Source organism: Marmota marmota, unplaced genomic scaffold (genome assembly GCF_001458135.2).
Source record: "Marmota marmota marmota unplaced genomic scaffold, marMar, whole genome shotgun sequence".
Lineage (NCBI taxonomy): Eukaryota > Metazoa > Chordata > Mammalia > Rodentia > Sciuridae > Marmota > Marmota marmota.
The window spans coordinates 7027890-7051012 of record NW_026000249.1 but is presented as its reverse complement, the minus strand read 5'-3'; the positions used below and the strand labels follow the sequence as shown (position 1 = coordinate 7051012).

The window sequence follows — 23123 nt, the reverse complement described above, 5'->3', positions numbered from 1 at the left end:
GAAACTGATCAAACTACACACGTAAGATCTGTACATATTATAGCATGTAAATTATACCTTAAATTTTCTTTAAAATGTATTAAAATACCTTTTAAGTTTTTCCATGAGAGAAAATAAGAATAATCAACAACATTCTAGGAGAAGTGCCTACTTTTTCAAGATCAATGGCTTTACCAAACACATTAGGTATATGTGTGAGAATTTGCTCTTACTCCCCCTAAAAGGAGCACAAAATGCTATATAACATAGGTTCCTTTGGAGCAAGTCTGTCAGGGGAACAGGGAAAGGGGCTTTCCTTTTCTTTTCTATTCCTTTCTGTATGGGTTGGGTTACCCAGCCCTGCACATAAGCAAGAATGTCAAAGCTCTAATGTGGACCCAACCATTTCTTCATACTTCTACCATCTCTCACCAGGATTACAACAGTCCCCTACTTGATCTCCCTGCTTCTATCCCTCCTGCCTCTCACACTATCTTCTTAACACAAGAGCCAAAGTGATTCCTTGAAACACCAAGTCAATCGTGTTACTCCTAGGCTTAAAAGCCTCCAGTGACTGCCAACTTCACTCAGAGCAAACGCAAAGTCCTGACAATGACCTACTGTAAGACCCAAGATGATCTGTCCCCATCCCTCCATGCTGGTCTCCTCTCCTCCCACTCTCCTCCTTGTTTACTCCACATCCACCATACTGGAATCATTGCTATCACTGAATCATGCCAGGTATGTGCTCACCTCAGGACCTTTGCACCAGCTATAGTCGTTGTTTGCTGGAAGAATCTTTCTCCAGCAATTAACATAATTAACTCCCTTACTTTTTTCTAACCTTTGCCGAAATTTCACTTCCCTAATGAGGTCCATTTGACTACCCTATTGAAAATGGCAACCCCACCTCAACCCTCTGGATCATCTGCACCCTGCTCTACTTTCTTTGTGCCTATAGTACTTGCCACCTTCTAACAGGCTTTATATTTTCCTCAAAAGTATCATGTTTGTTGTTTAGATTATTGCTCTCCACTGGAACATAGATTCTTTGTAACTTTTTGTTTACCAATCAAATGTGTCTAGAATAGTGTGTGACACATAATAAATGAATGAATCTGGATGATAAGCTATTGCTCATTTTTCTCTTTCTAAACTTTACTGCATAACAAAAAGTGCTCACAAAGAAAGAAGACCCTTAATTGATGTATTTGAATATGCAAAGAGACACAGCACTGCTTGGTCAGCTAGACCCTTCCCCTGACCCAGCATTTCACAGATTTAGACAGAGGTTCTCGCCTACTTGGAAAAAATTATTGCATGCCTTCTACTCTGATCAAATTACACATCAATAAAATATCCAGTAATAGTCAATAATTATCAGGGGCTCACCATGTAGCAGGCAGGATTCTCAGTAGTCACACATTTGGCTCCTTTAGTCCTTTCAACAATCTAATGCAATAGGTACCCCTTTTTATCTCCATTCCATAATAGATGGAGAAAAAGAGATATTCAAAAAATTGTTCAAAGTCATACAACTTTGAAGGGGTGGAGCTGAGATTTGAACTGACACAGTCTAGCTTCAGAGTCAACCCCCCTAACCACATACTCTCCTGCTTCCTAACACTTAGATACACCATGGCTTTCCCAACCTTATACAAACTGAACCTAAGGAAGCTCCAAATGGCATGAATTCCCAGACTTAAGTAATAAGGACATCAAGTCTTCATCAGGTACTCTAAAAGACAGAAAGGCACAACACCCCGATTTTCTGCCTTTCACAAACTGGACACTCTAGAGCCAGATAAATGAACTCTAGGACCCAGGGAATCCCCTTGCAGTCCAACAATGCAGTCATTCTATGGCAAAAAATGGCAAAGAAGATCCCCCCATATAAACTTTTTGTCTATTATATAAAATAATTAAAATGGTTCCTCTGCTTGTTACAAGTGGGTCCAGTCTGAGCCAGATTAACCTCATTTCCCTTTTGAGTAGGGCTATTACACCAGGAGATCAAAGGCATGCTACAGGCATCTTAATTTCAGCAAACCATTTGACAGTCACTCATGATGATAGATCTTGTGGGCAAGGTGGAGAAATGTGGTTTGAACAGAAAGGTGGGGGTTGCATTTGTTGCTGCTGCAACAGTGGTACCCAAGGAATTCTGATTGATAGATGTCAATTTGGAGGGATGCTGCTAGTACTGCCTGGCAATGGGCCCTGGTCTCTGGGTCCATCTAAACAATAATTTTATCAGAGATGTGGATGATGACATAGAATCATGTTTATGGTGTCTGCAGAGAGCAAAATGCTGTGGGCAGTAGCTGACACACTGAATCAAGATTTTAAACCATCACCACTGATTAGAAATGAAAGAGCAAAGCAAATAAGATTCAATTTTGCAGAGACAATGGGAGACACTTGTGAAATTGAAGTTCAAAATAATAACTGTACACCTAGAATCTAAGAAATCTCTTATTTAAAACTACCACTATAAAAGAAGAGGGTTCACTGGGCCATAAGAGCAAAAATACCCCTAACAGAGTTGATCAATAGTTAAAACATGGACCACCTTGGTTCTAAGGGGGCATTCATATAAAGAAAGGAATGGGTCCATTCATATTCTGTACCTATGGTAGAGAGCAACCAAAGTGGGAGGGAACTGGGAAACTGCCATTAGGAGACTTGGTGGAAGGAATTGAAGTTGTTTTTACCTGGAATTAAGACCATAACCTACAGGTACTTAAAAGATGTCCTGGAAAAGAGATTCCTTATGGCCCCAGACCTCAGAACTAGGACTAAAAGACTACTACTATAAAAAGAGTTAGACTTAAGGTAAATAAGGACAATGTGAGAATAGGAACTATCCATCAATAAAATTGGGGTGGCATTGATCACTTCCGATTCCTAAGAGTCTCCATGCGCATAGAAACAAGATGGGCTGACATTTCAGACCCCTTAAAAAATTCCAATGCTGGATAGGAAGTTGCATTTCATGGGTACTAAGGTCTTTTCCAACACTAAGATCCCAAGATTCTATGACTCTTGTTAAATCAACTTGATTCTTGGTTAATTTCACTTTGAATGACTTAAAGCACGTAACAAGTAAGTATTTTTTCAGCATATGGATACCTATTTCCTCAGATTATTATTTCAATAAATCCAAACCTTCTCCTGTTCATTAATGGATTGAGAGGTAGACCTTATATCAGAAATAAAAAATGATCATACCTATCACAGTCATTCACAAAGATGAGCTAGGCAGGGTCCCTGATATGCGGTCTTACAGTTCAGTAGGAGTGCCCTCCAAAATGTTTTTTCAGTATATTTTAACCTTAGAATAAGAACCTTACATTCATAAACCACTCCTGCCTCATTATTTTTATTTTAAGTTATTAGCAAATATGATTCATGAAGATTTCTTGATGTAAAAAAAAATCTTTCAGGAATTTTTGTGTTAGATGGTTTGTTCCAGGAATACCTTTCCTATGATTTTTTAATAGAGTGACACAAAATCTTATATCCCCCAATTTTAATAGAATAAAAGGAAATTAAACGGAACCATCAAAACTAAATTCTAGCCATGTTTAAAGTTATCATTGACCCTAAATTTTCAGTGTCATATGAAGTCAGTGAATTCTCAAGACTCATGGGATAATATGAGACAATAGAAGAAATTTCACATGTCGTAGTAATTTAAAGGTTATGCCCACTAAAGATAGACTAGAAAATCCAAAACTACTTTTCTGATGGCATCATGTGGAAAATGCCATCACATATGGGAAGAAAGAAATCTTCATTGTTAACAACTTAGCAATATCAGTCCAGCAGAAGCTCAAGATTTCCTCAGTAAAGCAGTTTGGTAGTTTTTATCTAAAAGCCCAATACAATAAAAGAAAAGTCTAGAAAGAAATGTGTTGCTGTTACTGGTTATGAAATTACAACCATGAATTATTAACCTTTGAAAGATTGCTTTCTTCCCAGTTGTTCTATGATAGGTTTAAAAGCAGTTTTCAGTGGAGCTGTTAGGATCTCATAATGCCTCCGAGAAATTCACTGAGCAGAGCCAGAAAGAAATGAAACTTAACCACAGTTACTGAGTCATTCAAGAAAACACATTAACCAGACTGCAAAGAGTTTTTACAACTGGTAGAATGAACAGAATGGAGAGGGAAAACAAGATCATCTTCCAAAAGCAGAATGAACTGATTAGTGTTGCCACACCAACCCCAAACATCCACTTCACCCAATGTGTTACTTCCTAGTTCCTTTCAGGATTTAGCAGTTTCAGTATCTGCTCTGACTGAAATTATGCTTCTCCAACAGGGAGTGTAGATTTCCTGGGCCATCACTGACCCATTCCACAGGGCAAGAAACAGCATTCTCAAAAGCAGGCTGATGGAACATCTAGAAACTGATGTTCTTTATCATCATTAGACTTGAGTTCCATCTGTGCTCCTTCTCACTGTAGGCAACTGGGCTCAATCCTACTGGATAACTCTGGAAATGGTGCAGAACATGATGTAAAGCTTTGATTTCCAAAACATAAGGGAGCTGGAGCATTTGTCCAACTCCTTTTCTACCATTGGTTGAGTGCTGCTTTGGGGACATTAATTTGCTGGCGCCTCTGGCTTTCACCAAGACTAAGCTTGATTCATTAGCCAGACCAAAACAAAAACCCAAGGCAAAGTCACAGTAGTTTACAGTAACTAGCCTTCAGCATGAGAGGTGAGGTCTGAAGGAATGCAGCAGGGCATGGATAGTGTCTGCTGTACAGAATAAGAAAAGCTAAAATGAAGGTGAGCATGGAGTTCAAGAGGTGAAGGAGGTGGTGATTAAGAAATTAGATTCCACTTCACAAACAAGATGATGATCAGCTGAGCACCAAAGAATGAAGAGAACTTAGCTAGTGAAAATGTTCTAGCAGGAAAGAGTAGTATATACATGGGCATGAAGAATGAGAAAACCTGGAAAGTTGGAGAACACCAAGTACTTCAGTATGATTGGTGCATAGAGCTGGACTAGGGTGAAAGGTGAAGAAGGCAAGGAAGGTGATAAATGGGAGAGTAAGATATGATATATCTTGCCAAGAAGACAGAATTATATCATAAAAGGTCTTGACTTTAATATAGTAATTTCTGTGGAAACATGTGGCAGAAAAGTCTAGTGGGTATAAATACAACATGTAGACTCAGACCTGGATCCTAATTCTAGGCCCCAACACTTTCTAGCTGTTGCTAGGAACAAACTGCTAACCCTCAGTAAAATGGGAAAAATAATAGTACTTATCTTCTAGAGCTATTATGAAGACTAAATATGATAATGTATATAAAACTCTTAGCACTGGAGCTGATAAATAGCAAAGTTCAACAAATTTTAGCTAAAAATAAAATCAATCCATTTGATGAATGACAAACATGTCACTGCAGTGCAATGGAGAAACGATGATCTTTTCAATAAGTAGCAATGGGTCAACCGTGCATCCATATGAACAAAGTCAATCTTGACCCCTACCTCACACCATCTGCAAATATCAATTCCATATGAATTGTGGGATCTAAATGACAAAAGCAAAACAAACAAAAAAACACTTCTAGAACACAAGTGATATCTTCATGGTCTTATGGCTGGTAAAGACTTTGTTTAAGAATGGACAGCAGAGAACACAAAAAAACACTATCCATAAAAAAAGGATTAATATAAACTGGACCACATAAAAACACATAAGAACTGCTCACCAAAAAGTAACACTGAGAGTAGAAAGGCAGGCCACCGAGTGACAAAAGGTATTTGCAATACTCATAGCTGACAAATGACTCATATCCATAGTATATTAAAAAAAAAAACTCCTACAAGGTAATAAGAAAAAGGTACAAAGAACCTTATTTTACAATGAGCAAAAGTGTTGAATGGGTAATTCACAAAAGGGAATATCCAGATTGCTTTAAAAATATGAAAAGATGTTCAATTTTGCAAGCCATCAGAAAAATAGAAAATAAAAAAATTAAAACCACTATAAGATTATATTACATACCCACCAGAGTAGTTATAATTAAAAAGATAATACCAGAGTTAGTGAGGATGTGGAGCAACTGGAATTTTCATATACTTCTGGGATTAAAAATTGCTACAACCCAGGCTAGGGTTGTGGCTCAGAGATAGAGCTCTCGCCTAGCATGCGTGAGGCACTGGGTTTGATCCTCAGCACCACATAAAAAAAATAAAATAAAATAGAGATATTGTGTCCACCTATAACTAAAAAATAAATATTTTTAAAAAATGCTACAACCAGTTTAGAAAACTTAGGTGGTATCTACTAAAAACAACATATCCATCCCTTTTCATCCAGCATTTTCACTTTTATATATATATATATACATGAGCTCATCAAAAGGCAGGTAGAAAAAATACTCATGAAAATAGTCCTAAAACAGAAACAATCCAAATGCTGATCATCAGGAGTATTAATCAACAAATTGTGGTATGTGCACATAATGGAATTTTATTCAGCAAGAGAATAAATAATCTACTAAATATGCAAACAACAGTGAAGAATATTACAAATATAATGTGGAGTGAATAATGCTAGACACTAAAATGTATATGTGTGTGTGTGTGTGTATCTCCACTTATATAAAATTAAAAAGCAGGAAAATCTAACTGATGGCAGTAACAGTCAGGAAAGTAGATACCTTTGGGGAGTGGCAATAGTGAGTAGTATGGGGCTTGAGAGGAAAGAGTTTCAGGCAGAGTAATGTTTTATTTCTTGACCTGGGTGGTATTTTCATGAGTTATTTGCTTTGTGAAAATCAATCAAGCTGAACACTTACAATCTGTGTGATTTTCCATACAAATGTTATACACACACACACACACACACACACAGAGATATAAAATTTGTTTTTAAAATTCAGTAACTAAATATAATCAACAGCAATATAATCAAAAGCTAAAAACATTAAAATGTCTGAGGATAGTATTTTAGCTTGACATTGAAGCCCATGAAGTAATTTCAAAGTGTCAAGTATTAGTGACTGAAAAGCTGGACTCACTTCAAGTTCATTACCATAAATCTTAGAAGGCTCTCAACACAACCAGATAATCCCACTGCACTTCCTTACTGCATCCATGTTCCCTTCCCCCAGACAACTTATTAACACCTTCCCTTCTCTCCTCACATTGTCACACCCTCTCAGTTGATGACCTCATCACATAATTCACAGAGAAAATAGATGTAATAGTAGAACACCCCATTCCATCTCTGTCAGTCTACCAGCCCACCTGCCTCTCTGTCTCTATGCGCCATTTTCTCTCCAGGTCCCATGAGTGAAATGGTGCTCTCATCTAACCCCATCTCAGTTTCTCAAGGACTTCCATAATGGCCCAGTTCCTTTCCCCAGCATTTTCAATTTCCTCTTCTCCATGGAATGTAAACATGCCTAAAATATCAAGACCTTTTAAGAAAATCTCCCTTGGTACTGTATTCCACTCCAGCCACTGCCCCATTTCTCTTCCAAGCAAAACTCCTTGTAAGAATTGTGTGTCATTGCTATTTCCTCTTTCACCCCTCCTGTTTTTTCTCCAGCTTCTCTTATTGGGCCTTAATCCCCACGCCTCTACTGGAATGCCACTTATCAAGGCTTCTAATTAATTACAGGCTACCAAACTCTGTGGTTTCTTCTGTTCTTGGTGCCCATCTTACTCTCACAAGCATTGAACCAAGATGCTATCCCCCGCATCCTTTTTTTCTTTCATTTTTTGGTGTGTGTGTGGTGTTGGGGATTGAACCAGGGCCTCACACATGCTAAACACATGCTCTACCACTGAACTATCCCTTAGCCCCCCTCCATTCTTGAAGCACCTTCTCCTGGCTTCCATCATACCACACTCTCCTGATTTTTCTTCTAGATTTCTGGCTATTCTTCCTCAGCTTTTCTCCTTTCCTATTAAACTTTCAAAGTTAGGCTCCTTTAGGCTAAATGCTAGCTCCCTTTCCTTTACTATCTACACTGTCCCAAGGTCAGAGCTTCACCATACCATCTCTACGTTTATGTCTCTAATTTGCTTCTTCATCCTGTCTCCTTATCCTGAGCTCTCAACTCACGTCTAATTGTGTGAGACACATCACACAGACTTAACATGGCTCAAATGGAAAAATATTGATTCTATTCCCCCCATAATAAAATATCCACTCTCCCACTAGCCTTCCCCAGTTTTGTAAATGGCACCAACTTCTATAAGTTTTTTCAAAGAAACTGAATCATCCTTAATTATTTTTTTCTCATACCCTTTACCCAATCCTATCAGTAAGCCCTATCAATTCCATTTCCAAACTGAATTCAGAATCCAACCACTTTTTACTTTCTCCACAGCTACTTCCCTAGTTCTACACAACAACACTAGCTTCACTATCTAACTGGTCTACCAGGCTCCAGGCCTGCCTCAGGGGTGACTTTGCTAAAGTGTACTTCAGATCAAGTCATCCCTGCAAAAAGCCTCCCAGTGTGTCTGAGGGCAGCAGAAAGCAGCTGAGGATGGGCATGATAATCTGGGGTGGGGGAGGCTATACAGGGAGTGTAGAGGCACTTGGACAACCTCAAAGTGACTCACTTTCAGGCTTCTTCTCCCTTTTAAACTCTTACAGGCCTGAGCAATAATGTAGCTGATACCACTGGTACCCCACTCAGAGCCCCTCTGCCCTCCCTGGAGGATCTCTGTACACATTCTTATGCACACCACAGGTTTTTGGTAGCTCTCTCTACCTGGTCCTAGGAGCATGCTGGGATCATACATGAGGCAAGCCTCAGAAGCCAGGATATTCACACTCCAGGCTCTACCTTCTATCTGCAAGGAGCAGAAGTTGTGCAGCAATATTCCAGCTTCCTCACCCCTCAGCAGAACACATCTGAGGTGTGTGCACCAAAGGGTCCTAAGCTGGATTCAACTGCAGTTGTCTGCAGTGGTAACCAGTTCACATCAAGTACTAGCTTTTCTCTCTTCCCGGTTTCACTTCCACGCTCCCTCTCTGGGATTCCTGGGATCTCCTCTCAAACTGCATGTATGAAAATCTTTGTCTCTGTCTCTGCATTCTGGGAAACCCAAACTAACACATGTTAATATTGTGTTTTTACTCCCAAAGGTAATGCCTTCTATGACATCAAATAAGAACAATGACATCTAAATTTAGATGAAGGAGAGGAGACAGAGATCTGAACACAAAGTGAAGAGACAGCATTTTGGAAAAACAAAAAAGAATAGATTTTTAAGTCTTTCCCTGGGTATTATATTAGTCTCTTCTTTATTCACATATAAATATACATGAATAGAGTATATATTCACCACTGTATGCATATAGTAAAGGTCCTCCTCTTATTTCCATAATCATTAGTTGATACTCCAAACAGTTAAAAGGACTTGAAAGGACTGTTAAAATCCAGATACAAAACTACTGCTGCCTCTAAAGAAAGGACAGAAAGGAGGACACATTCTCCACTGGCAGTGAGTTTCATTTGTGTGAAATCAAACTATTTAAGGAGAGGTGTGTCCTCCCCCCACTCCCACCGCCACCATACAGGCACACAGGGGAAATGTATGCACCACTCAACAGTCTGCAGAACTTCCCTCCAGTTCTTTTGAAGTGAAATCACCACTCCCCGCCACAACCACACTCCCCAGATATCAGTGCTGTTGAAAGTGAAGGGCTTGTCCCTGCTGTGTGGTTAGGGGTAAAAAAGGAGGCAGGATTAAAGCGCTCATTTCCAGTCCCAAAAGTAAAATACGACTTGGCCTAAGGCAGTCCTAATTCTTTCCAGAACTCATCCCCGGAATTGCCCTTTTAAACAACCAGTCATTAACCCAACTCCGGGTCTTTTATAGCTGCGAAAACCGATCCACACATCATTTATTCATTACGCTTATTATTATTGTTATTGCAGAAAAGCAGTGAATTCCCAGGGCGGGGTTCAAAGGGTTTTTTTGGAGGAGGAGAAAAAGAGGGGCAGGCGGCAGAGCAAGGAGGTTAGGCTGGGCTGCGCGACAGAGGTGCACGGAAATCCCAGGAAAGGTTGCCTCGACTGGGTGTGCTCCTAGGCCACCGGCGCACGGTGCAGCTGCTGCAGCAACAGAGGAAGCTTCTTACGTAAGTCAGAGTCGCTGACATCACCTTTGCTGCGAGCGTTGCAGCGGGACTAGGCGCCAAAGGACCCGCGTACCAGACCAGCACTACTGTCTTTCGCCGGGGTCCTTCCTAAATGATTCCCCTGCTGCTAGATTTGGGCAACCATGCACCAGGGCACTGGCCTGAACGCCCCTTGGAGAGCAGATGACACAGAATGACTACTTATCAGGAGCTCTGTGATGTCGAAAGAGTGAAGTCAACGCACAGTGAAGATGCCCAATGGTCTTCCAGACCTCCTTCCTGGCTCTCTCCTCGAAAACTGCCTGGCAGGACTGGTTCATACGTAAATCGACACAAGCTGGTAGATTTGAGGGAAAATGCCCTGGGGCAAGGGTAGGGGAAGAACAGGTACAGATGGCCTAACGAGCCATTTAGAAGGAATTCTAGGTTGTTGGGGCAAAAAAGATGACCTGGGTCTCCTCGATCTCCCTAGGGACCAAGCAGTAGCTGCTCCCCTTCGTTCCTCCGGTCCCTCCAGACCCCAAGGGTTTTCAGTAGAGCACTTTGGAGTTGAATCCAAGAAGAGAGGAGCATCGCACTACTTCGCACACCCATGAGAGGCATAAGTTCGGGGAATCCAGGCAGCCCGTAAGGTCATAGAAAGAGTGACAAAGCCACTGCAGGAGCTTTAAAAGGTTATCTACTACTCCTGGAGCCCCCAAGCATGGCTCTGGGCTGGGTTGCTGGAAACCACAGGAGTTGCACCCTTCCCTCCTCCCAAGGACAAAAAAGGCGAGTCCAAGAGGTGAATGACAGACAGACTCTCTCTGCCTGCTATCCCCCATATACGCTCCCTTTCTGAGCGTTTTCAGCCCACGGATGCTTGCGAGTTCAGAGGCTGCCCTTTAACTTTCTGCCTTCTGATGTCTGCATCCCTGCCTTCATGGGGGTTAGCCTGGCTTTACTAAGCCCCAGGAGGATTGGGGTGGATCTCAGGGCAAGGGAGGGGTGGGAAGGCGAGAGAGTAAGGTGCAAGTTGCAGCAGGCGCGGTGCCGCGGGGCTGGGATTGCGGTGACAGGGGAAAGCGCGAGGGTGCGGCGCAATAGCGATCGCCCCGCGGGCTGACGGCGCGAGTACTCACGNGTGTGTGTGTGTGTATGGATGGGTGTGAGTGTGTGCGCGCGCCTCAGTTTGAAAGTACCCCGGCGCAGGCCTCTCCCCGCGCGCCCCTTGGCCGCTCCGGGGAGCGATTGCGCCCGGGATCTCTCCCCCTCTCTGGGCGGGGAGGAGGTTTCGGAGAGGCGCTCTGAAAACCCGGAGAGAGGAATCCGCCTACAGCCGCGGCGCAGGAGGCGGCGCGGGGGCGGCAGGGCCGACGCAGGGCGGGGGAGGCCAGGGCGAGAGGGGCGCAGCGCCCTGTGCGGCCGCTGGGAGTCACTGGTGGCCTCGCAGCTGTGGGCGCCTTCTGGCTCAAAGACATTTCCTCACATCCAAGGGGTTAGCATTGAGACAGTCAATGTGGTGGGGGTGGGGAGTTCTCAAGTTGGGAGTGGGGGTGCAGGTAGAGAACACAGAGGGAGGAAGGTGGGATATTGGGGATGCGGCAGATTTGGCATGTTGGAGCAAGTTCCTTCGTCGAATTCCAGCTTCCTTCAAGCCCTTTAGGTTCCTATAGGGAAAACTGGACTGCTCCTCGGAGTGCCCGGGGCTCTGTGAGAGCAGAGACAGCTGAGGAGGTAGGGCGCATCCCCGTGTGGCTGGAGTGGCCACAGTGCTGTTTATACCCTTTCCCAGGCATGGTATGGCGGTCTGTGCTGGGCGCGGTCTCTGTAGAATATTATGAATGAGACCCAAACAACCAATGAGCAAAACCCCTAGAAAAGTGCTTGCAAAATTCATTAGGTGAGATGAATCGGATTACCTCCTTGTCACCCTACTGTGTTAATCATACACAGGATTTTTAAAGTTCTCCATTAGAGAGATGATTCACAGAAGAATGGAAAGTTTTTCCCTTTGGTTAACTGAAAGGTATAATTTCTTAAAAGACATACATTTTTTATTGCAGCAGTTTGCAGGCTGGATGCTGTCAGGCTAAAACCTAAAGAGTTTGGGAAATGTTAATAAAATACATGCTTTCATCCCTCCAAAGCGAATACTGTTAAAACATATATATATTTTTTATTTTAAAGCCACAAGCCAGATCTTGGGAATGCAGCCTTCATTTCGTGCGTCTAAAGAGAACATGGAAAAAATATGTTTTATGGCAATAATAAAGTCCTCCAGACCTGTGGTGGTGTCTCTCCTGCTCTCCTTGCTTTTAGCAGGAGACCCTGTGCAGGGCCCAACAGTCAGCACCTTGGACTGGCCCACACTTTGGTTATAAAGGTTTCAACAGACCCTTGTCTTATTCTACTGAAAAAAAAATATTTTTGGCAAAAGAATATCCTTGTTCATAAAAGATCCGAGCTGGGTATTTGGAGGTAAAGGGTCATGATGTCTGCAAGGTACATAAAAGTGATTCACCAAGAAGAATGATGATGATAATAATAGCATGCATGTATAAAGAAAGAGAGAGGAGAGAGAAAAGAAAATACAGCAAAATCTCAAAAATAGTGATCTATGTAAAGGGCATATTGGGGCCCACTATGTATTTCTTGCAACTTTTGGTTTGGTTTGGTTCCCAAATAAAAAATAAAAGAATATTTTTGAACAGAGTCTTTTAGCATTTATTCATTATCTCACAAATCTAAAAAGCTTAGAGCTGGCTGATTTAATTTAGCTTGACTTTTTAATATGTTCAAAATTTTGAACATGAGTTCTGCTAGGTAGGCAAGCCAGACACTCCTCCCTAAACACACTGACGCATAAGGAACAATGGGGGAGTATGAGAGGCTTCAGTTAGCAAGCCTTGTGGCAACAGTCTGCCCTGCCTCCCAGTTCTCTGTACCCAGCATTATCCTATTAATAGCATTCATTGGAGTCAGTGGAGTGGCCAGTTGCACATTGACATGGGCAATGAGTTAGTGGTGTGTGGCTCTCACTCTTAAATGGAATTTGGGGTTATTGGTGAGTTCCTGCCAGGGCCCAAGAGAGATGATCTTAAAGGGAGGGCAAAGGCCCAGGAGAAGATTCCAGGGGGTAATTAAGCTCAAGAACAGACTAGTTACCTGTTGTATGTCCCAAAGTAGCCACACAGACTCGATTCAAGACTCTGAAATGATTCAAAGCACTGTTCAACTACACAAAAAGGAGAACCCTCTGTTACCTCTTGGACTCCTACTCATGTGTTAATAATGCATACAGTTAAAAATTTTTTAAAAAAGCTTTGATATTGTCTTTCAATCTCCTTGGTTTCACTGTTCCCCAGGGACCTCTCCAAGACAGCTTCCTCCAAAGCTACCAAAAAGAAAACTAATATGAATGATTGTATTCATCAAAAATATGGTTGATATACTCTTATTCATTTGTAAGGTGTGAATAAAAGCATTTTTTTAGAAAAGTGTGTGATTGTTATACATTAGTAACACCCTCTAAATAACAATTGTGTGGTAGCTATGAGAGGCAGCCTCAAGACAGCCTCCTGACCCTATCTCAAGTCCCTCCTATGTGGTTCACTTCTCTCTCCCTGCACATTTTTTGGTAAGGCTCCTGCTTTGTAGAATGAAAATATTGAAATAAGAAAAAGGTAGTATCCACATGTAATCCTGATGAAATATATGAATAGTCTTAATGCTGGTGAGTTTTCAACGTACCCAAGCTCCTGAACTCTGTATCTTTCTTATTCAAATCCTGGCCTGTGCCATTTCACTCTTGAGTTTCCCACAAAAAGTTCTGATGAAGTCAAGTATGCTATCTTAAGCCTGATTGTTATACCTCGTTATGTGTGTATGCTGATCTGTCCTGATCTCTTTCCCTCTCTCTCGCCTTCTCCCCATCCCCTCTCTGCCTCTCTCCCCTATCCACGTACACGTATTTATTTTCCATGGCTTGTAGCCAAAATGGAAAGGAAAGACAGCATTTAAAAAATGACCTAATTGCCAGCAGTCATTCATACAATTCAAAGACCAACACAATTTCCCCATAAACTCAAATGCAGTCAGTATAAACCTTATACCATTGTAAAACGAATGAAATATCCTGTCTGTGTCACCACACCCCATGGTTACACTCCTGCCTTCTCCAGCCCAGTAGGAAGTAGGGCTTTGCTAAATTATAGGTTTGACATTGTGAGAGCCATAAATCACCTCAGCTTGCAGTCTCGATATCCACATGCTTCCATAGAACTACATTCGAGTTTCCCCTAGAATTTCATGAGCAGGGAAGCAGAGATTCCTAAAAGACTCTTCACCTGGGCTGGGGTTGTGGCTCAGTGGTAGAGCACTTGCCTAACATGTGCGAGGCCCTGAGTTCAATCCTCAGCACCACATAAAAATAAATAAATAAAATAAAGGAATTGGGTCCAACTACAACTTAAAAAAAAATAAATGTTAAAAAAAGACTCTTCACCTGAATTTTTGATTCAATATCCCAGAATCAATGCTGCACCAGCATTGATTATACTTGAAAAACATTTCTTTTATCTAAAAAATGCCAGGAGATGTTAGCATAATCATTTAATTATAGTGACTGAAGTCTCCTTTCCTCCATTTGGTTGCAACTATTCTTTACTTAATAGCTTTAATTCACTCCTAAAAGCCCTACCACTAAGTAAAAAGCTGTTAAGCAAAAAATATTTCCATTAATTTTATTGGGGAAAATTGAGCATTTCATCCCAACCTTAGTTACCGAAACTATTTCACAGATAGAAAAATATATCAAGCTTATGTTAGTAAAACTCAACAATTTGGAAGTAAATGAATATGGCTTGCAAATAAAGTGTAATTTCACAATACCTTGGGATGGACAAGACAAGATATGACAGTGGGTGGTGAAGGGTAGAGGGGAATGGTCATTCTTGGAACATTGTTGTAAAGTCATTGGTTTACACTGAAGACAAAAACTGTTTAGAGATCTTACTCAATCTATACCTAAACTACACTCACAAATAAAGTTCTAAAGTACAGAAAGATGCCTTAAGGGAAAAATAAAGTCTGAAGATCAGAGAAGCTTGAAATATATGGAAAAGGTCACACACATAATGGACAAAAGAGTTGCAGAAGATGCTGATCACCTTTCCCTCATACTTCAGGAGGCCACCATCTTCAGGTTCCCCAAGAACATCTCCCAAGTTAAATGTTAGCTATTACCTCTGAGAATCACCAACTCCTTTTGTCTTTTAGCTTTCTGGGATGATGGGAAGAAGTCCAAAGCCCCTGGTTGTATACCATCTTGTCTGAGGGAACTTGCATTCTTCCATAGGTGTGGCTTATGGCATAAACATTACATCCAAAGCTGTCATAACTTGGTTTTTCAAGTTCAAAAGCCCAAGTTTTTTCTAGTTCAAGAATCTCAAATTTGGATTTGTTTACTGGTGTTCCCATGAAACACAGAGGAAAGTATATTCATCAATATATCATATTATTAAACCATCATAAAACACAAGTATATCTACATATGTATTGATAACAGTCATGAGTATGGTTTCAAGGGGAGAAAAAGACTATATACTACTAGTGAAGGTTTTCCTTTAATTTTTAGCTTGCGCTTTTCATCCTCAAAAATTCTCATTAAGTCATTTAGTCTATCATGGAGGATAGGGTTTTCTCTCTGCATTTTATTAACAAGGAAACATAAGCAGAAAAAAAATAATGATATTAAATGGTTTTCCCAAAATGCCAAACACTGTGAATCCAAAAACTGTTCCAACCAGCCTTTTTATCTTCCCATGCAGGGAACTGTTGATTACTGACATTGTTTCCAGTGGGAGAAATTCTTCTTTCTTATCTTCAAAAATCCTAGCCTCCTATTTTACAACTGAATATAATTTTAAACACGCCAAATCTGGATCTAGTCAGAACTGTGAATACATCATTCAAAATAACTGACAGAGTTAAAGCAGATGGTGATAGCAAACAACAATGGAGTTTCATTCACTTATTCCTTTTTTTGGTTATGCAACAAACATTTGCGGGATGCTTCCATTTACTGATTGCAAATGTTTATTGGGTGCTCAGGCCCTCTGTGAGATTCTGGAGATATAAAAGGAAAGAAGACACAAACATCATTCTTAAAAGGTGCAGTCTAGCAGGGTAGACTTGTAAACAAATAATTGTAGTGCAATGCCAGGCAAGCTATAATGGAGATTAAAAAAAAATAAGTGCTATTCAGAATCCCAGAGTGATTAGCATTGTCTGGGGGAATACAGACTAGAACAGGGATTTTAAAAGCAACCGGGGCTTCAGTGCTGGTTCTTGCGCCTTAGACATAGAAAGACTAAAGCTGAGACCAAGCATCACTACATGGTTAAAAGCAAAACAGAGTAGATAAAATTAAGAAACCCTCCAACCAGCTGCAAAAGATGTGCTTCTGACTAGAATCATTAAATGGCATTTCCAAAACCTCTTTTCAAAACCCTGAAAACAGGGCGGTAGGAGAAAGAATGTGGGAATTATGTTTTTTTTTTTTAAAGCTGACTTGTAATTTTTGCTCTTTGGCAGGGCTCAGTTTATAAAGAGGAAGTCGAGATTTTTAATATATTCCCTATAAAGAAAGTCTTCAATTGGGTAAGATGAACCACAGTCTGTAGGGCACATGGCACTAATAAAGCTAAACAGCCATTCTCAGGGGATTCATAAGCTTCCCCTGCCCCTCCTTTTTAACTGTTTAGACTTTGCTCTCCAAGCACCCTTCTGTGATGAAAACACCTGGGGCTGGCCTCAACCCAAAAGAAGTGCTTTTGACTGTGGTGGTCCTGAAATAAATCAGTTCTTTTTGAGAGGAACTTGAGGGAGTTAAGTCTACAACTCACATTATCAGTCTGGGATTGAGTCTTGTGAACAGCAGAGGCAGCAAACTTCAAACTTTATCAAGATTGTGGTGCTCATTAAGGAAGTGAAATTGAGCCAGATTTGAAGGAAAGCACTGTAGTAATTACAGAGTTATGAAGATTTAGAAGCTATGCGCCTGGGCACGCAGAGCACAACGTGTTTCCTTCGGGTTCAGAGACACCGCAATTACAGGGTTTAAGGTAGCAAAGCACTGAATTAGAACTCCCCATTAGTTTGATTAATCACTGATGTAAGTGCAGGCACTGGAAATGACTCTGCCTGATTTGTGTCTTTTCCTCTTCCTGGTCCCCCTGCTCCTTTTTCTCTCTCTATTCCTTTACAACATCAGGGGGCCTGGGAAGAATACAAACTTTGCGCTAATGATAAGAAATTGTGTGCAAAAAAAAAAAAAGTTAAAACTTCCTGAAGTTTAATGACTTCTCTACATCAGGTTTGGCTTTGCCAAGAGTTATATAATAGTGTGCTCTTTCTTCTTCCCAGGCTGTTAAATGTTAATGGTACAACAATGGCATGTTAGTAAATCTAATAAGAAAACCAGAGGATTAAATATTTTATGTGGGTATATAACAAGCTAACATTGCCATAAGAAGCTCACTGAAAGAAAAATATGTGATATTGCGTTAGATAGGTTCTAACAGACAACAAAACAAAACAAAACGATATTGAGCCAATTAGCCATGGGTGAGTCTTGCTCTTTGGAAGAAAGTGTTATACCATAGTGATGGTTGTGATTCACAAATCTACTTATAGAAATGATATCTTGCCCTTGAAAATGATGCTGCTGGTGTTAGGGAAGTATTTTGGGGTCAAAATATTTGACTTGGTGTCGATACAACCAAAAAATACAGTCAATTTGGTGAGTGGGAAATACGAAAATACAAAAAGGTCAAACCCAGCATGACCAACCACTCAGAGAAAAAATACTGTAAATGGAAATCCAGCACTCTTGGCATAAAGGCACTTTCCTGGAAGGGCCAACCTTTAAATTGTACGCTGAGATGACCCTTGATGGGAAAGGCGATATTGTCAGCAGGAGATTTTTAACTAAAAATGTCACCAAAATTTACTTTTGTGGCCTTTTTCATATTTGCACATGAACTACAGGACTCCTGGGATCAAATGTGAGACAACCAACCAGCCATGCCTCTTAAATTATTTTTTTGAGGTGTTTTCTTTCTCCACCCGAATTGTAAAGATCCAGGAATAACAACCCAGTGCACAAAGTAGTCATTTTTATTTCTCATCCTGTCTCAATGGTCTCATAATGGGTTCAATAAAAGTCTGGAAATAATGAAAGCTTCTCCATGGAGAAACACAAGGCTCACCGTAAGGCATGATAGCACCTAGGAGTCCCCTATAGTAACAGAAACACTGGCAGAAACATGGCAGGAGCCTGAATTTCCTACTTGAGAGAAAAAGAATTTAAAAGGTGACCATCCAATTCACTCATTAGAATACAGATGGAATACAAGGCCACTAGGATGAAACTAAATCATTGTCTAGAAATTCTGTTGTGGAAGGGGGGGGGGTAAAGAGGTAAGCAAATGCTTCAGTTACAGCTTCATTTTGATCTTTTTGAAAACAAATTCAACCCCTATGGAAATCAGTATGGAGGCTCCTCAACAGACTAGGCATGGAACCACCAGATGACTCAGCTATATCATTCCTTGGTATTTATCCTAAGGAAGAATTAAAGTCATAATACTATAGTGATACATGCATATCCATATTTATAGCAGCACAATTCAGAACAGCCAAACTATGGTACTGGCCTAGGTGTCCACCAATGGATGAATGGATAAAGAAAATGTGATACACACACACACACACACACACACACACAATGGAGTTTTATTCAGCCATAAAAAGGAACGAAATTATGTCATTTGCAGAAGAATGGATGGAATTGGAGACAATTAGGTTAAGTCAAATAAGTCAAACTCAGAAGGTTAAGGGTCCTATGTTTTCTCTCATATGCAGAAGCTAGAGAGGAAAAAGGAAAAGAAATGTGGGGGTGGATCTCATGAAAATCAAAGGGAGATCAGTAGAGGAAAGGGTTCAAGGGCTGGGGAGGAATGAGGAGGGAGGGAGAAGTGCTGGGGAGTGATCTTGTCCAAATTATATTTTGTATTAGGTGCATGTATGAATATGTAAAAACAAGTCCCATCAGTATGTACAACTATGATGCACCAATAAAAAAAATATGGGAAAAACAAAGAAAGTACTGTCTTCTTGCCTACTGACTTTGGGGAGAACTTCACTTCTAGGGAATCCATGACAAAAGGATGGAGAAGCAGAAAAAGTGAAAAGAACAGATTTGAGTTTTTAAATTGTTTTCCATTTTTATTTTAAATTGGCCATTTTTGCTGTTAGAGAAGAGGGTATTTGTTTTTCAACACTCATAAGCCTCTTGTAGTTTTGCTTCAGTGGCAGACACTTGCCAACTATCCTCATCTTCCTTCATAACAGAATTCCAACTTTGGTCCAGGTGGCAATAGCCCCAGCCAATCTGCTCACCATCCCAAACTCCGTTGCATTCCAGATTGGCCAGATGACACAGTTCTGGACAAGGACATCTACATGAAAATCTGTTAGAGATTTCTGGACACATTTTTGTTTCCCTAGTACAAGTGCTGCACCTTCTTGCTTCTTCTGTTTTCTTTGACCTTGAAAAATATACCCTAGACTGAGATGGAGAAGTCTTCCTGTTACCACGTCTATTATGGGTTAGATATGAGGCATCCTCCAAAATCCCATGTGTGAGACAATTCAGGAATGGTTCAGAGATGAAATGATTAGATTTTGAGAGTTGTAACCTAATCAATGGATTAATAATTAATTAATAATATGGTTATCTGGGTAGTATCTATAGGCAGGTAGAGTATGGCTGGAGGAAGTAGGTCACTGGGGGCATGCCTTTAAAGTTTATATTTTGCCCCTGGTGAGTGAAGCACTCTCTTTCTCTCTTCTCTCCTCTCCATCCTCCCCTCCCTTCACACCTCCCTTACCCCCCATGAACTGAGCAGCTTTCCTCTGCCCCACCCTTCTGCCAAGATGTTCTGCCTCACCTGGGACCCAGAGTTATGGAGGAGGTCAACAATGGACTGAACTTCTGAAATCAAACCTCTAAGCCAAAATAAACTTTTTCTTCTCTAAGTTTTTCAAATCTTTGTTTTAGTTGTTGATAGACATTTATTTCATTTGTTTTTATGTGGTGCTGAGGATTGAAGCCAGTGCCTCACACATGCCAGGCAAGTGTGCTACCAATGAGCCACAGCCCTCTAAATTGTTTTTGTCAGGTATTTTGGTCACAGAGATGCAAAAGCTTACTGTGACAGTGTCATATGTGAGTAGGAAAGTCACATACAAAGTATGGTAAAGTCACATACAAAGTATGATAAAGCCAAAGGAGAAAAGGCTCTTGAAATATAAATTATAAAGCAGAGCATCTGCTCCATACCCAGACTCCTCCCACTCCAGATTTCTTTTATTGTGAGAAAAATAACCCTCTATTTGGGCCAGTGACTGTCTATGCAGTCAGATGCAAGTCTAACTGATCAATTTTTTTTTTTTTTACAGAGCAATGCTACAAAATTCAGGAGACCAGGATTTTGGTTCCCATTGATTTTTTTGCATAGAAGTTATTCAACAGTTATTCACTGGCACACTACTATGTGTCAGTGACTATTCAGGAACCAAGGCATCATCTGTGGATTAAACAGATCAAAGACCTACCCTCATGGAGCTTCTCTTCCAATTGGGGAGAGGGAGTTAAGCAATACTAAACAATGGTTTATTCAACAACAAACAGTCTTATATTTTGGAGACAGCTCTAGCGAGTTCCTCTACTTAAAATAATGAAATACGGCAGATCATGATGATTTCTCCTCCAGATTCTCTTCACCTACCTGATATATCCAAACTTGCTGCTGTGGCTATTGGCTGCTCATAACTGTACCCTTCTCTGAAGGATTTCCACAAGAGCCATCTGAAAGGTCACATCCTCCCAGAAAAGCAGACCATGACCAATGATCCAATGGCACAGTGAAGAACAAACTGTGCTGGAATTCCCACTCTAGAACTCTCTGAGGCATCAGATTGAATCTAGCCTCCTCCTGAGTCCACACTTTAGCTTTTAAACTTCCCCTTTTATCCCTGCTTCCTTCACATTTACAAGTTCCTCCTGAGAGTACTCCCTTGATAAATCAATTGTACCAAAAAATTCCCAACCTCAGGCTCTACTAATGGATATCTGATATATAACATAATTTTTTATACTTCCTCCTTTGAACAAACCATCAGAAATCTTCTTTGTGGGGGACAGTACCAGGGATTGAACTAAGGGGCACTTAACCACTGAGCCCCATCCCCAGCCCTATTTTATATTTTATTTAGAGACAGGGTCTCACTGAGTTGCTTAGTGCCTCGCTTTTGCTGAGGCTGGCCTTGAACTTGAGATCCTCCTGCCTCAGCCTCCTGAGCTGCTGGGATTCCAGGCACGTGCCACTGTGCCTGGCCCAGAAAGCTTCTTTGTTTAAATTAAAGTTAGGTGAAATTTGAGGGGTTTGCTTGTAACACATAATTTATCATCATTCAACTAAATACAGCTAGCCTTAGCCACCATGTTTGTTCTGACCAGGATAATTCCAAATAGTTTTAACTACTAGTCAGAAATCATTTAATTTGGCCCTCAATTGGTCACTAGATAAGAAAATATGTATCAGGATTCTTTATACTGAAAACATGCAGCATAAAAATAGTTATTATAATCTCTTCTGGACAGTATTCAACTGACTGAAATCTCATGGATATATCAGAATGTTTCTGGTACTTCAACAACTAATGTTAAATTTAAAAAGTGTCATAATGATTTTATCCATTTTGTATTTTCATATATTAGGAATAAAGACTATTCACATTGTGATTTATGTTCACAAATAATAGCACCAAATTTTTTCTCTCATATTATCATTTTTAAAACCCCAAAGTATGTCATGTATAACAAACACAAAACGAATTATTAACATCATGTCATGAAAATAGTATTTGTCTATTTTGATGTTGAAACATAGATTTAAATTTCCACAGGATTTCAATGTGCGTTCAGTCCCAGAATCACATACAAAACAATGTCAATCTAAAATTAATCTGTTTACATAGTCTGCTTTTTCTTATATAAGCAATTTAAGTTAAAATATGCCACTTGATATATAGGAAGGTATTAAATTTAACTTTATACAATGTAAATAGTATAAAACTTGCACTAAAATATACTTCAAAGGATGAGTTTTAATTATTTGATAATCTCAAATTAAGCAATATTTGCTTTTAAATGGGTCTTTTATCATTCACCATTCAAAAAGAATAAAATGATTTTTTGACATTTAAGGAACCAGAAAGATGATACGTCATTTTCAAAGAGATTCAAGTGACCATGAAATGGAAATGCTAAGATAACTGATCTTTAGAGTCACATACAATCTGAGTAACTGTGATTCTTCTGTCATAAGCTCAGGCTGAAGCTTTGGCATGCCTAGGTAACCTCATTTATTTTTCATTATAGTAGTAGTCAATTGGATAATAGTCCTAAAATATTCAAAAGCAGGACATTGTCCTACTCTTTGCCACTGGTTCATTGCAAACCATAAGGTGACCACCTGTTTTAGTCAGCTTTTTCACTGCTGTGACTAAAGGATCTGACCAGAACAAATGTAAAGGAGGAAAAGTTTATTTGAGGGCTCACAATTTCAGAGGTCTTAGTCCATAGAAGGCTGGTTCCATTCCTCAGGGCTTGAGGTGAGACTGAACATCATGGTGAGAGAGTGTGACAGAGGGAAGCAGCTCACATCATGGTGATCAGGAAGCAGAGATATGTATATCCAAAGCCATGTCCCTCCTCCAGCCACACCCTACCACTTCAGTTACGAGTTAATCCCTATAGATTAAATCACTGATTGCATTAAGACTCTTACAACACAATCATTTCTCCTCTGAACCTCTTGCTTTGTCTCATATGAGCTTTTGGGGGACACCTCACATCCAAACCATAACATCACCTTTCTGCAAAGATTCCTTTATT

General features: G+C 40.3%; 1 pseudogene; it reads left to right on the top strand.

The window, feature by feature from the left end:
* The first annotated feature begins 11695 nt into the window (after nt 1-11695).
* Nucleotides 11696-23123, top strand: part of LOC125614090 — a 39818-nt pseudogene continuing 28390 nt past the window's right edge.